The 12,672-nt window shown below is 36.5% G+C and overlaps 2 long non-coding RNA genes across 2 annotated transcripts in view; both read right to left on the bottom strand.

Annotated features, from left to right (window-relative positions):
* Positions 1 to 12,672, bottom strand: part of LOC143375514 (uncharacterized) — a 265,119-nt gene that overhangs the window by 86,421 nt on the left and 166,026 nt on the right. The gene's annotated exons all lie outside the window — the stretch shown is intronic.
* On the bottom strand, positions 9,289 to 9,613 carry LOC143375589 (uncharacterized). Its single transcript, XR_013086939.1, has 2 exons — positions 9,478 to 9,613; positions 9,289 to 9,432 (listed from the first exon to the last, which is right to left on the bottom strand). It is a non-coding gene; the product is annotated as an uncharacterized LOC143375589 (long non-coding RNA).

Below are 12,672 nucleotides of genomic sequence, written 5' to 3'. Positions count from 1 at the left end.
ATATCTAACCGAACGTGTAAGACATAATGTGTTACATTTTTTGAATACCTACTGATTAATTATAAATCGATAAAAATATATCATGACAAGTTCTAGTGTAAACACATTCTCCAAATATTATTATTTATTATTTCACTCTTTTTAAAGTACTGTATTTTATTTTTTATTGTTAAGTTCTTTATTTCACTTTGTTTAGAGGACTGTGTTTATTTTGTTAAGTTTTGCTTGCATCGTCGTGAGATTTTAAAAAAAAAAATTTATTTTTTATTTCACTGTTTTTAGAGGACTGTGTTTAATAGCCCACACAGTATTGTAGCTTTACAAGCGTTGGAACGGCTTAGGAATATTTAATTTCTTTAGAATATACAGCCTTGTAGTTCTGTTTCTTTTATTGCTATTCTACTGCAGCGGCTCCTGGCGGCTAAATGTCATAAAATATGTTTAACAACCTCGTTACACGATACCTAACTAATGCAAAAAACTGCATAAAGATGGGTCCAGTCGTTTTACAGAAAAATGTTAACAGACACCACACACATACGACCTTTTACCCCAGGGGTATCGAACTAGCGGCTCGCGAGCCGCAGTGGCTCCTTCTCCTCTTCGCCTGCTCCGTAGAGCCGTAGGAGAGCAGCCCCCTCCACACCTACTTTACTCTGATGAATTTCTCCTCCCGGTGCCGCACTCTCCCCCTGCCGGGTCTCGTGCAACGCCTGGAGAAAAATAAGTGGGGGAACCGGCTGACCCGGGGCCCGACTCGTGCGGCTCTCGGAGTGGGGAAGTTCGACACTCCTGCCAGTAGTGGAATGCGTCCGTGAGGCGCTGTTGCCATTGTACAAGTTCGCGCGAGCGCGGGTTGCAGGATAAAACGCTGACCCTGTAATACCTTCTCCGTTCCGTCGTGGGTGAAAATGCTCCACAACTAATCGCGCTTGTAGTCCACCTTTGATTATCCAAGAATCTCAAATTTATCATTTCATTTTCACAGCTTTTACGATACTTTTCAAGCGATAATGCAGCGTTCAGTAGTACGAGTCAACCATATCCAAGGCACGACGCGTTTACGCCGTTCCACTTGCGCTGTAGTCATCGCATCTATCTTTATTCACTCGCCCGTCAAATATTAATCAATAGTTCCGTATAACAACAGTATACTTGATGTACGTACGTAAAGACGAGCGATTATGGCGACTTATCGCCCGAGGGTGCAATACCCAAGTGTAAGACCGTGACCATTGTTTCCACCCTCCTCGCCCGAGATGTCGGGCCATTGTTTACATTTTTTCGCGAAGATCGGCGCGATCGCAATATGGGGGAGCGCTTGACGTGGTTTGAATGCACGAAGAAAAGCATTCTTAGCCCCCCCCCCCCCTGCCTCGCTTTCTGCGCGCTGCTCGATGTAAGAAACGAATATCGGGGGCGAACAATGTCTTCGACTCCACGGTTACCTTTTCTTATTATTCACAAGCGATTCAGTGCGAGCCTCCAAAAATTAGGACGCAGTTTTCCTTTCCTTGAATTTTACCGCGATCAGTGTTTCATTAAACATTAAACAGTCTTTTCCCCAATTTTCATTTGCAAATGTAATTTTTATACAGTCTCTAAATTTCTCTGGGTCTTTTTCAGAAGGAGAGCACTAAATTTCCTCTTTACTGTATGACAGTCTCAATTGTTTTTACGTGGTTTCAAAGATTGGCACAAATTTGTGCTATCAGAGAATGGGTAAGTTTATAGAATCTTAGCAGAATTGCAATGCGCATTAGGGAAATGGAGTTAATCGTGTTTCGTGGCAGTAGTGACCCACATATCGTCTGAATAAGTGAATGAATAATAAATCGCTTCGATTTCGAGTATTCCGATAGCTCCTTCAAATGTAAAATCGTTCGAAGATTCTATTTATTCGCGAGAACCACAGCATTCAGGCTCGAAGAATTCAGGAGAAGCGCTTCCAAGCAACTTTCTGCCATCGAAACATTTTGACTAACAAAGAGTCTTTGAATCTGAACTTCCTAAAAATTATCTTACTAAAAAATCACAGACAGTTTTCAAAGTTAATCTAATACTGTATCCACCTGTTTATATCCCTTGCTTCTCCGAGTACCAAGCAGTGGCTCAATATAAAGAAAAGCTCGGACAAGAGGAATATGTAAAGAAGACAAATTGCTTGCCACAAGTTTCAGAGAATCAAATGCAAAGAACGGTCCCCGGAAAGTCAAGCACTTTGGGTCAGTCACTGAAGTCTCCCAAGATGAGAGTAAAACGTGAATGTATCATTGAGCCTCTCATGGCGGGACGATAAATAGCGTAATTGTCCTGGTTTCGTCCTGCCCTTTCGTATGCACGGCTAGGTTCAATATCCGTCCGCCCGGATACAGGCGCGACCCCCCTCCAACCCCATAAAACGCCAAGATTTCGGTGAGATTGAGATCGTAACGCTGCCAGCAGTTTCAGCGAACTTGTCTGATACACAGATTTAGATCTCCGCAGAGGCGATGTCACGTGTATAAACATAAACATCGCTGGCATGCTTTAGTGAATTAATCTATAAACTGCCAGACATCGACTGAGATTTGTACATGTATGTATTATTAATCGAAAGGGAATATTCTTTGGAAGGGTCCCGTGCATCTAAAATTTAATTGGGAAACGCTGATCCAGAGCTGGACATTAAATAAATAAAAAATTATTTAAATAAAGGGTCAAATAAAAGTTACTTTAACTTTAGATTATTTGACGAAAAAAGTTCATTTTTTTATTCGTCAAGCGTTTCAACTTCAGCGTCGAATAAATTTTGCAACGATGTCGAATAAAGTTAAACTTAAAGTGAAAGTTAAACGGTTAAATTTATTCGACACATGACGAATGTTTTTTTTTAACTTTTATTCGTTATTCGAATTAGTATTTAAATACAATTTTTGCCCATCTCTGCGCTGATCTATAGTAGGTGTACATTCCACAATAATTGTAAACATGAAATCCACCAATTTTCCCAATATAGTCCAGTGAAAGTAGTCGAAAATATGCTCAATTTGTGGAATAATTCCCAACAAGCTAAATTTTGGTATGGGGCTTTATTTCGTCGTTTTAAACAATATGTCAAAAGTTCTTTTGATCTGACCGCAAAAGTGAAAAAAAATCTGTTTTTCGCGGATATTTCGTTATCTAATAGTTTTACGACAAAAATAGTTATTACACAATTTATAGCTTAGGAAATTCTCTATAAAAAAGATTCTATGAGTTTTTTTGTAGGTGTAACCATTTTCATGTATAATGGGTTAATAAGTTTCAACCCCCATACGTTTGACAAGGGAAGATTCCGAACCCGAAAATTCAAAAAATTATGAAACTTTGTGAATATGTATGGGATATCCTCCTGAGTATAATGCAATTTTATTTGCTGCCCAAATTCACTCCAAGAGGGTGCAATAGACCCTTAATAATGTTTCGATTTTGTATTCTTACTCGCGAACTATAGGAGATGGAAAAAAGTTTTCAGGAAAAAGTTACTTCTTTTAATTAGGACTATCATATGGTAAGTTACAGTTCTCGCAGTTCTTACAGTTCGCTAGTTATCACACAAAATCGGAAAATAGCCGGATTTTCAGAGGTCAAATTAGACTTCTTCAACTTCAATAGTCAACTTCCTGGATTTCTTAATTCTATACGAATAATAAATCTTAGCGATGCTCCAATTATACCTGCTCATATTGCAAAAATAAAATATAATATTCCGATGTTTTTATGATTAGTTGAGTATAATCATGTTTTGTAATATATTAAAATTTATATTATATTAATATATTATTAATTTTGAATATTAAGAGTTTATTTTAACTTAAAATTTTAGTTCTATGCCTGATAAAAGGAGTAAATTGTAAATTTATTTATGGAATTGAATTCTTTAGGACTATTTGATTTCTATAGTTTAAAAAAAATATTAAATTGCAAGTTTAAAGATAAAATTAATAATTTAGAAGTTAATGTATATGTGTATGAATGATGTGAATATTAGAACGTAGATTAAAATTAGTTTTTTGTGACTTGTATCTTAGTGTGTAGGTGAATATTTTATTAAAGTTATTGTACTTGTAGAACTTCAAATTATGATGAATCTGGAAATTATTACAACTGATATTAATTTGAGCCTTTAGAGTGAACAAATTTAAATTTTAATCTTTAATCTTTATTCGTATGTAGAGGCTATGTAGGTATGTATTACTCCATTAATTTTGTTGCCCAAATTCACTCTATGGGGATAAAATTGACCCCTTAAAATACGGCTACTTTCCGATTTTGTACCGTAGTGACTATAAGTTACCAAATAAGAGCCCTAATTAAAGTAAATAACTATTCCCTGAAAACTTTTTTTCTATCTTCTATAGTTCACGAGTAATAACACAAAATCGAAAAATTTTCCGTGGTCAATAATTGCACCCTCTTGGAGTGAATTTGGGCAGCAAACAAAGTTGCGTTGTATTGAGGAGGACGTCCCCTACATATCCACAAATTTTCATAATTTTTTGAATTTCCGGGTTCGAGATCTTCCCTTGTCAAAAGTATGAGGGTTGCAGCTTTGTAGTCCGTCATACACGAAAATGGTTACTCCTACAAAAAAACTCGTGAAACCTTTTTTGTACAGAATTTCCTAAGCTATAAATTTCATAATAACTATTTTCGTCGTAAAACTGTTAGATAACGAGATATTCGGGAGAAACAGTTTTTTTACCTTCAACCCTCTGAAAATTTATTAGCGGATGTAGGATCGATGGGGATTTTTGATATACTGTATAAATCATCGAAATAAAGGCCCTTCCTAAAATTTAGCTTGCTGGGAATTATTCCGTAGACAGAGCCTAAGTTCATTGTACTAAATGGGTACTGACAACATCGAAACAACAATGAATTACAACATCCCCCGGAATCCGTTCAAAAGAAGCAACAGCAAGCTCGATCGAGCCTCGTATTTCCGTAAAAATACCAAGTCGAAGCATCAAACGGAGAGGAGTGTCAACAGCGAGAGGGTGCACGATGGAAAATCGCTAGTTCGTTTCTAGAACTAGGGGCCACGACGACGTATTAGCATTCGTTCAATCGGCCCCCTATTGTCCGTTCAGAGTTTTCCCGTTGCTCCGCGGGTCGTCTAGACGACAATGGCTTGTTAATTAAACAGAGCAGCCCTTCTTACACATTACCTGGAATCCTCTGGGTTCATGGGTGTCCTTTAACTCACCGTGACAGAGGCAGAAGCTCTTATGCAAACCGCAGGGTCCGAGCTGCGCGGAGTCGGAAGAAGCTTATTATGGCCATTTGCCTCCCCATTTAAGTGGGTGTACTGAAAATTGTCGTAAACCCTGAAACGACGGTGTCGCTACTCGAGAACGACAAGCCGACTATCTTGTCCTACAATGTACCGCGGTGGTAATAAAGCGAATCCTTGAAATTACGCATGATGGCGGAGGGGGCGGGGGGTGGCTGGCATCGCCCGGACCTTTCTTTCAACATTCCTTCCTGGGTCTTGGCTTAAGCTGTTTACAAGGGAACTATTATACTTTCTGCCGCTTTGTAATTGTCCAGAAATGCTGACTAATACTATTTTCAGCTGCCGAGGTACGTGCGCGGTGTCTCGGATCTCTATCTTGGAAATAAATTTTAGTTGGAGTAAATAAATTAAACCTCTTTCTAGCTTAGTAGTGGTATTTTGAAGCAGTTGGAATAATACATATCTCCGGGCTTATTGATGTGACTATTCATTAGGTCGTGGAAATTATTTTTGATGAACATCGGGCTGATTTATTTTGAAGCAAGGTAATAGAAGATTTATGTGGACTTCCTGCACAGGCGATGTTTTCTTGCGTGAAAAATAAATAAGAATATAGAATAAATTTTGTTTATAGGAGAGTTACAATTAATCTAGGAGAGTGGCTTTTATGATGTCTCAAGTGTGTGTACATTTAATTTATTCTCGATTTGATGAGATAATAAAAATAGAAGAAATATAATCGTCTTAATTTTCTTCTAAAGTATCATATCACTTATGAATGTATTTACATTAAGACGATTACATTTCTTCTATTTTTAATATTTCATTAAATCGAGAATCAATTAAATGTACACACATTTCAGACATCATAAAAGGCAGTCTCCTAGATTAATTGTAACTCTCCTATAAAAAGAATTTATTCTATGTTCTTAGTTATTTTAGAAAGAGTATTGACGAGTAGAGACAGAAATATTTATTTTGAAAGAAGGGATAATTAATCAGAAAAATATTTTCCGCATCTTCTCGATTTGCAAAACGAGCAAACACGACACAAATGTTCCAGTCAAAACGTAAGAAGCATGAAAATTAGTTGCTTGAAATTTACACGTCTCCTACATTTATACTTACACACTTAAAATGGTCTTCATAGTAAAATTTATTATTGTAAGGAGCAATGTTATTACAGAGAATTATATTTTATTTAGCAACTTTCAGTGACTTTATTTTCTAAGTTTTACACAGACGAACATATGTGAGCCCTTCAAATCCTACATTTCAAACGTTAAAAATTTTATTGTTTTTCACACAAATTGAAGAAATCTCAATTAGAACATCGTACAACAGTAACGACTATGATCCCATAAAATATTAGTCACTTTCATTACTCAAGCATCTGTTGCAACTTTTAATTAGACACGACAACGATTATTTTCCACGCCATTGGATGTGCATTTTTATTCGATAAATTGTTACAAAACGTGTTAACTATTCCACACTGTTGCACGTGGCAACCCATATAAATAAAAAATCACGAGAATAATAATTATGCTTATGATGAGAAATAATATCTTCGCCTAAAATTAAGTATTAATCATCTCATTGCTATAATTAACTATAACTCCCACTGTATCAGCAAAACTACGATTGTAAATAATTTCGTGAGCGTTCCCTTTTCAAATGTACAAAAGAATTGCAGGCGAGGTAACGAGACGCAGGCGCAATTAATGTTTACCAGAAGTAAATTAATTTATTCGACTCTTTTCGTGGCGGAACAATAAACTGTATGTTTTTTCACTCGCGCGCCACGTGCTACGAATTTCCTCGTCTAGTTTATAATAAACGTAGAAAGGGAAACTTTGTTCCTCGTTGCGGCGCGTACACCCCCGTAATAGGAGCGAACTTTAAAGAAAAAAAACTCCCCCGTGAAAGGGAAGTTTTATATTGCACCTGGCTATGTAATGCGAGAAATCGTAATTATGCGTCTCTTCGGCCAACAATGGCGGCCCGCGTATTGTAATCGCGTGTCTTATAACCACGCCACTTTTGCCCACTTTGCAGATCGATTGTGTGTCGATTTCACGTTATTCAGAAATAAATTCGGGGAAAATTGTATGCCTATCTGCTTTTTAATCGATTTCGAGTACTGTGATAATGAAGTTGGAAATTTTGAGAATGGTAAGGTAAGTGCGGGTAATAAGGCCCGATAGGTAAAGGGATTACCCATAAATAAATAAATAAATAATAATTAAAAGGCTCAATAGGTAAAGGGATTATCCGTAATAAATAAATAAATAAATAAATTAAAGGCCCAATAGATAATAAGGCCCAATAGGCAATAAGGCCCAATAGATAATAAGGCCCAATAGATAATAAGGCCCAATAGATAATAAGGCCCAATAGATAATAAGGCCCAATAGATAATAAGGCCCAATAGGCAATAAGGCCTAATAGGTAAATGGATTACCCGTAAATAAATAAATAAAAGACCTAATATGTAAAGGGATTACCCGTAAAAAAGTAAATAAAAGACCGAATAAATAATAAGGCCCAGCTGTCACTTTTCCCCGGTAGGTCAATCTACAATAATGATAGTGTCATCTATTGCTTTTATTAGGTACTAAAATTATAATAAGTACGCCGTTTTCTTGAATTTGTGTTCGAAGTTATCATCATCCAATTACTGTAAAACTACAGGTATGCATAAGTACATATGTTGGCAACGTATTCCCAGAAAATTGATGATTTTGTGAAGTGCACGTTTAACATACAGGACCTTAAGAATGAGGAAATGACAGAACAGATAATAAGGCCCACATTATGTTTTGCAAATTATGCGTAACTACATTCAAAAGTGATATGCGTCAGTGTATCATGTGTCTCACCTGGGTGCACGAGGATGTCTTCGTTTGCCCGAATTGTACACCATAAATGGATGGGTCTAATTACCTGCTCTACACGAAACAAGGCCCATTTACGAGGTTTTTAAAAACTTATTAATTTTCGTGTTTGTTGTTTTTATATATTATGCAAAATAAATATCACAGTTTGTAGTTTAATATTCATAGATTTCTATAAAATAAAAAGTTCTCAAAAATATGTATATTCTTTTTTTAAAATTATGGATCCTTAAGTGGGCCTTATTACCCGTACTTACCTTATTATTTAAATTTCTAAGGAGATTGCTAACCATCGATTTTTAAATCTACATAATCTTTTGAAACATTCAATTTTCCAAAAGGCAGAACATTACACCGATATGTATTTTTATAACAATATACTTTGTAAAGCGATATTTAAAAAAGTTTAGCGTCAATGGCTAAAGTGTATAATATTTTAAGAATCAACTGTGGAGATGTCACTGCTGCAATTATTCCACGTATAATTAATGTGAATGTGTATATTTCTTAGCATCTCTTAACGGCTCTTTTACTTGACCCATTAACGTACCCGACTTTACTTTCGTTACCCGTTACTTCATTATCCCCGAAGCTTGTCCGATTGCATAAACGGTATTGCGTCCACGAGAATAATTTGTTTGGTGCTCGTGGCACACTGTTAACCTTTCCACGATACGAATATTTTCTTCTTATTACAGAACATAATTCTGTTGAAATTACTGACAGTCTCCGTTAATTCATCGCCAAGGACATTTAACCCAATTTTTTCGCGCTGCCAGGCAATCATAATCAATTTACTTCGCCACTTTTCCTATCACACCAAATAAATTTCCCTCTTCGTTGTAGCATCTTTTACGTTAAATGATATCCTCATTAAATTACCATAAACTGGAGGAACATTGGCAGGTTTTTGAAACATTTTGTTAAATAATGTAAAAATTAACATGTTTACATTTGCTTTAAGTATCCTATCATAACATCGCATCTTTTGTGTCCTTTCCCTTCTTTAACACATGCTAAAAACCTGACGTACTGGGGTAACATTGGCACATCATATAAATAGCATTAACAGGTAAAATTTTGCTAATCTGAAGTCAGTAAGATAGACACATTGGCACTTAAATTTGCATATTTCATTTTATTTTTTACATCTTAACTAAAATCTAATCGTAACATTGGCACGTCATATAAATAGCATCAACAGGTTAAGTTTTACTAATCTGAAGTCAGTAAGATAAGTTATTAATAATACAATATATAACTTAACAAAGTTACCTAAGGGGAATTCATTAAAGATATACAACAACTTAACAAAGTTACCTATTTGACAGTCGATTATTGGACAATATCTAACCGCAAAGGTTGAAACCATCGAATACCTAAAATCTCGATCTCGAATGCGAATTTATATGTCCATGCGTATAGCTGCCCATGTCACCCCAGCGTATGCCAATGTTCCCCCAATTTACGGTAACTGACATCAACTAAAAACAGAACAATAACAATATAACAATACCTATTTTAAACATCCTTACCTAACGTGTGAAATTTTATCGAACAATTTTAACTCCAGAAATTTAATACTGAATTAAAAGCTATTCGTTAATACCCATTTACTCCTCCAACTTTATTTTTGAACAGTACCTCAACCATCTCAAAGCAACTGAATCCCCCTCCTTTTGTATCGCTCAGTTATTCTCAAAGCTCAACGACTCACCCTTCCAATCTCTCACCATATCCTTGACCACCGGTCCAAGGAATCTCTCAGTCAGCGAAATTCGAAAATTCCACCCCAAAGCGCAGAAAAGAATAACACTGTCCTTGGCGGCGGATCAAAGATTATTCAAGGATGATCTCGGTATCGAAGTTTCCAGCGGGGCGAAGCCACCCGGGGAAGACAGAGCCCGGGGGGTGGAGGGGTGCGGCTAGGATCGGGGGGCCCGAGGGGGTGGGTCGAAACTTAAAATTCGGCGAAATAATATTTCGATGATATGCCGAACCGCGTCACAGCTGCGGCGCACGAGCAAAGGTCCCTCGTCCCGCGTCATACAAGATTGTTAAAGCTGAGATCGGAGGGAGAGATTGTGGGTGGTTGGCCGTGGAAGGGCGGACTCGGCGGGAGGCTAGTAGTGAAACAGCTGGCACATACTGGCGACAGCCCGCCCGTCACTAACTCAACCTGGATACACACGCGCCATGTGCGCCAGATACAAACTTCATTGATGTTGGGTGAAAAGAACGACCGAGACTTCCGTCATTCCGCCCCACCTTTCGCCCCCTTGGACGGCCGCGTCTTCGCGGGCCGGATTAACGTTTCTACTTTTACCGCGTGTATCAGGGAGACGACGATTATTCTGAACGGTTCTGCTCGATAAGTTTCGCCCCATTTCTGAGTCGGTAATAATTGACTTGGTGTTTCAAGGGGTAGTGTTGAGTCTAGAGTAAGGGAGTCGACTTCGTTGGTGTTCTTCTTTTCAGTTTAGGTTTGCGAAAGTAGGGGAGAGTTGCCGATGTCATGCCACTAAAATACTTTACGTTACATTTCCTATTTGGCACTATAATTCGTACGCTAATTCGGCTAATTAACCCTCATCCATCCCTCGTGTCAATTTGACACAGTTTTCAATGAGTTATAGGTACTGTTCTGTTATTCGTGATTCTTGTAGCAAGCAGTATCAATGTCTTGCACATCGTTTTATTTTATGCGAAAGTTGTGAAAAATCTAAGATGTAAATGTTAACTCATCAATTTAAATAAAAAAGTATCGAGAAATAGGGTAATTGCGGGAGAGATGCTGCACTGGGAGAGACGCCGCACCTTCGGCATTTCAGGGTTATCAGTAATAAAATAAGGTGAATGTCTCAATTTCTGCTCATTTAAGAGGTTACTCGTCATAAAGAAGGTGTAAAAAATTTGTTTGTGATCAAAATTTGCAGAGTAATTGATTAATTCTTTAATAATAAATGAACCAATTGAAAAACTATTTAAGAAAGATATTTCAAGATGTTTAACTATTAGTAATTTGTAATTAAATATATAATCCTCTAAATGTCCGTATGCTCGTGCAACACTCGCGTAAATATTTAAATAATTTAGAATTATTTTCTTGCAACTATAGTACAAACGTAACGCATATAATAATAAGAAAAATGCGAAATGATCAGAAGTGGGGACGTGAACAGAAATTGGGATATTCACCTTGCAACACTGTCGATTTTATTTGCTTTAGGCTGTTCGTTTATACCAGAATTCATTTAAGAAGGAACCCGTTTCGCGCATGTAGAATGAACTGATTGGCTCCGAAAAAGCGTTGGTGGGGGTACAGCCAATAGTGGCTTCTCCCGGCACCAATGAGCGTCAACCTGCGCAGAACCGGTCTAAACTCGTCGGTCGGCAGATTCCTTCTTAAATGACACGGAGTATTGGTTAGATTAATAAGCGAGAACATATTTTCATTATTACTTTTAAAGATTTTGCTATTTTTTTAGGTAAGCCTACCGCACTTTGCCTCAATAGTTATACGTGGAGTTTATTTTTGCTATCGTAGTAGTTAAAAATTCATAGTGTTTCGTGATATAACTTTTGTAATACGTTAAAGGAACTATGTGGAATATTTATCGGCCAGAATAGGTGATATTCGACATAGCACTTGGAAATACGAAAGTGTGGCGTCTCTTCCGGGAATTTGGGATACCTAAGTCGACTAAATAATGCTTTTAATGTTAAAAATACAGAAAAAAAGTTTCAAAATAGATTTTTTTTTTTCACTTTTCATTTTTATTTTATGTGTAATGAATGTGGCAGGAAGAAAAAAGACAATTAAATTTAGAAAAGCAGAAATAATATCTGCACCTATTTATTTATCCAATTTTATTGTATTTTATAACTGTATAAATTAAAAAGATGTTTTATTTTACTTTGCTTTTACTATTTTTGTTACATAAAAGGTTAAAATTAACAAGTTTAAATGGAAAGTTTTTCGAAATGTGCTCCTCTAAAAAATGGATGTTTTTAGTTTCAATTTTTTAAGGGTGACAAATATTAAAATTTTGAGTTTCTTTAATGCTAGTAGTAGGACAAGATGTTCAACTAATAATATGTATCCTTGGAACAAATTTTCATTGCAAAATTTAGACACGGTGACAATTTTCGGTAAGGTGCGGCAATTGTCCCACAATTGCTCTAAAGTCTAACTGTTTACCTCGTCATTTCATCGATTTTTTACCACTGTGTCAATTTGACACCGAGGGACAGATACAGTTCGTGAAATAAGGAACGGATGAGGATTAATATTGGATGCTGTACCTTGATGGGGCCATTATTTGAAAAAATCGGGGTTTGCAACACAGAAAACTAATAAATTCGATTCCGAGAAATGAAAACTTTCATTTGAAATGTTAATATTTTTGTGTTTTTTAATATTTTATGTTTTTCAAAAAAAATTTGCGATTTTTCTTAAATTATTACGACAGTCAGAATCATGTTCACCAGCAATAAACTTTGTTTTCAAACTCT

Source organism: Andrena cerasifolii, chromosome 12 (assembly GCF_050908995.1).
Source record: "Andrena cerasifolii isolate SP2316 chromosome 12, iyAndCera1_principal, whole genome shotgun sequence".
Lineage (NCBI taxonomy): Eukaryota > Metazoa > Arthropoda > Insecta > Hymenoptera > Andrenidae > Andrena > Andrena cerasifolii.
This window is presented reverse-complemented; position numbering and strand designations above follow the sequence as displayed.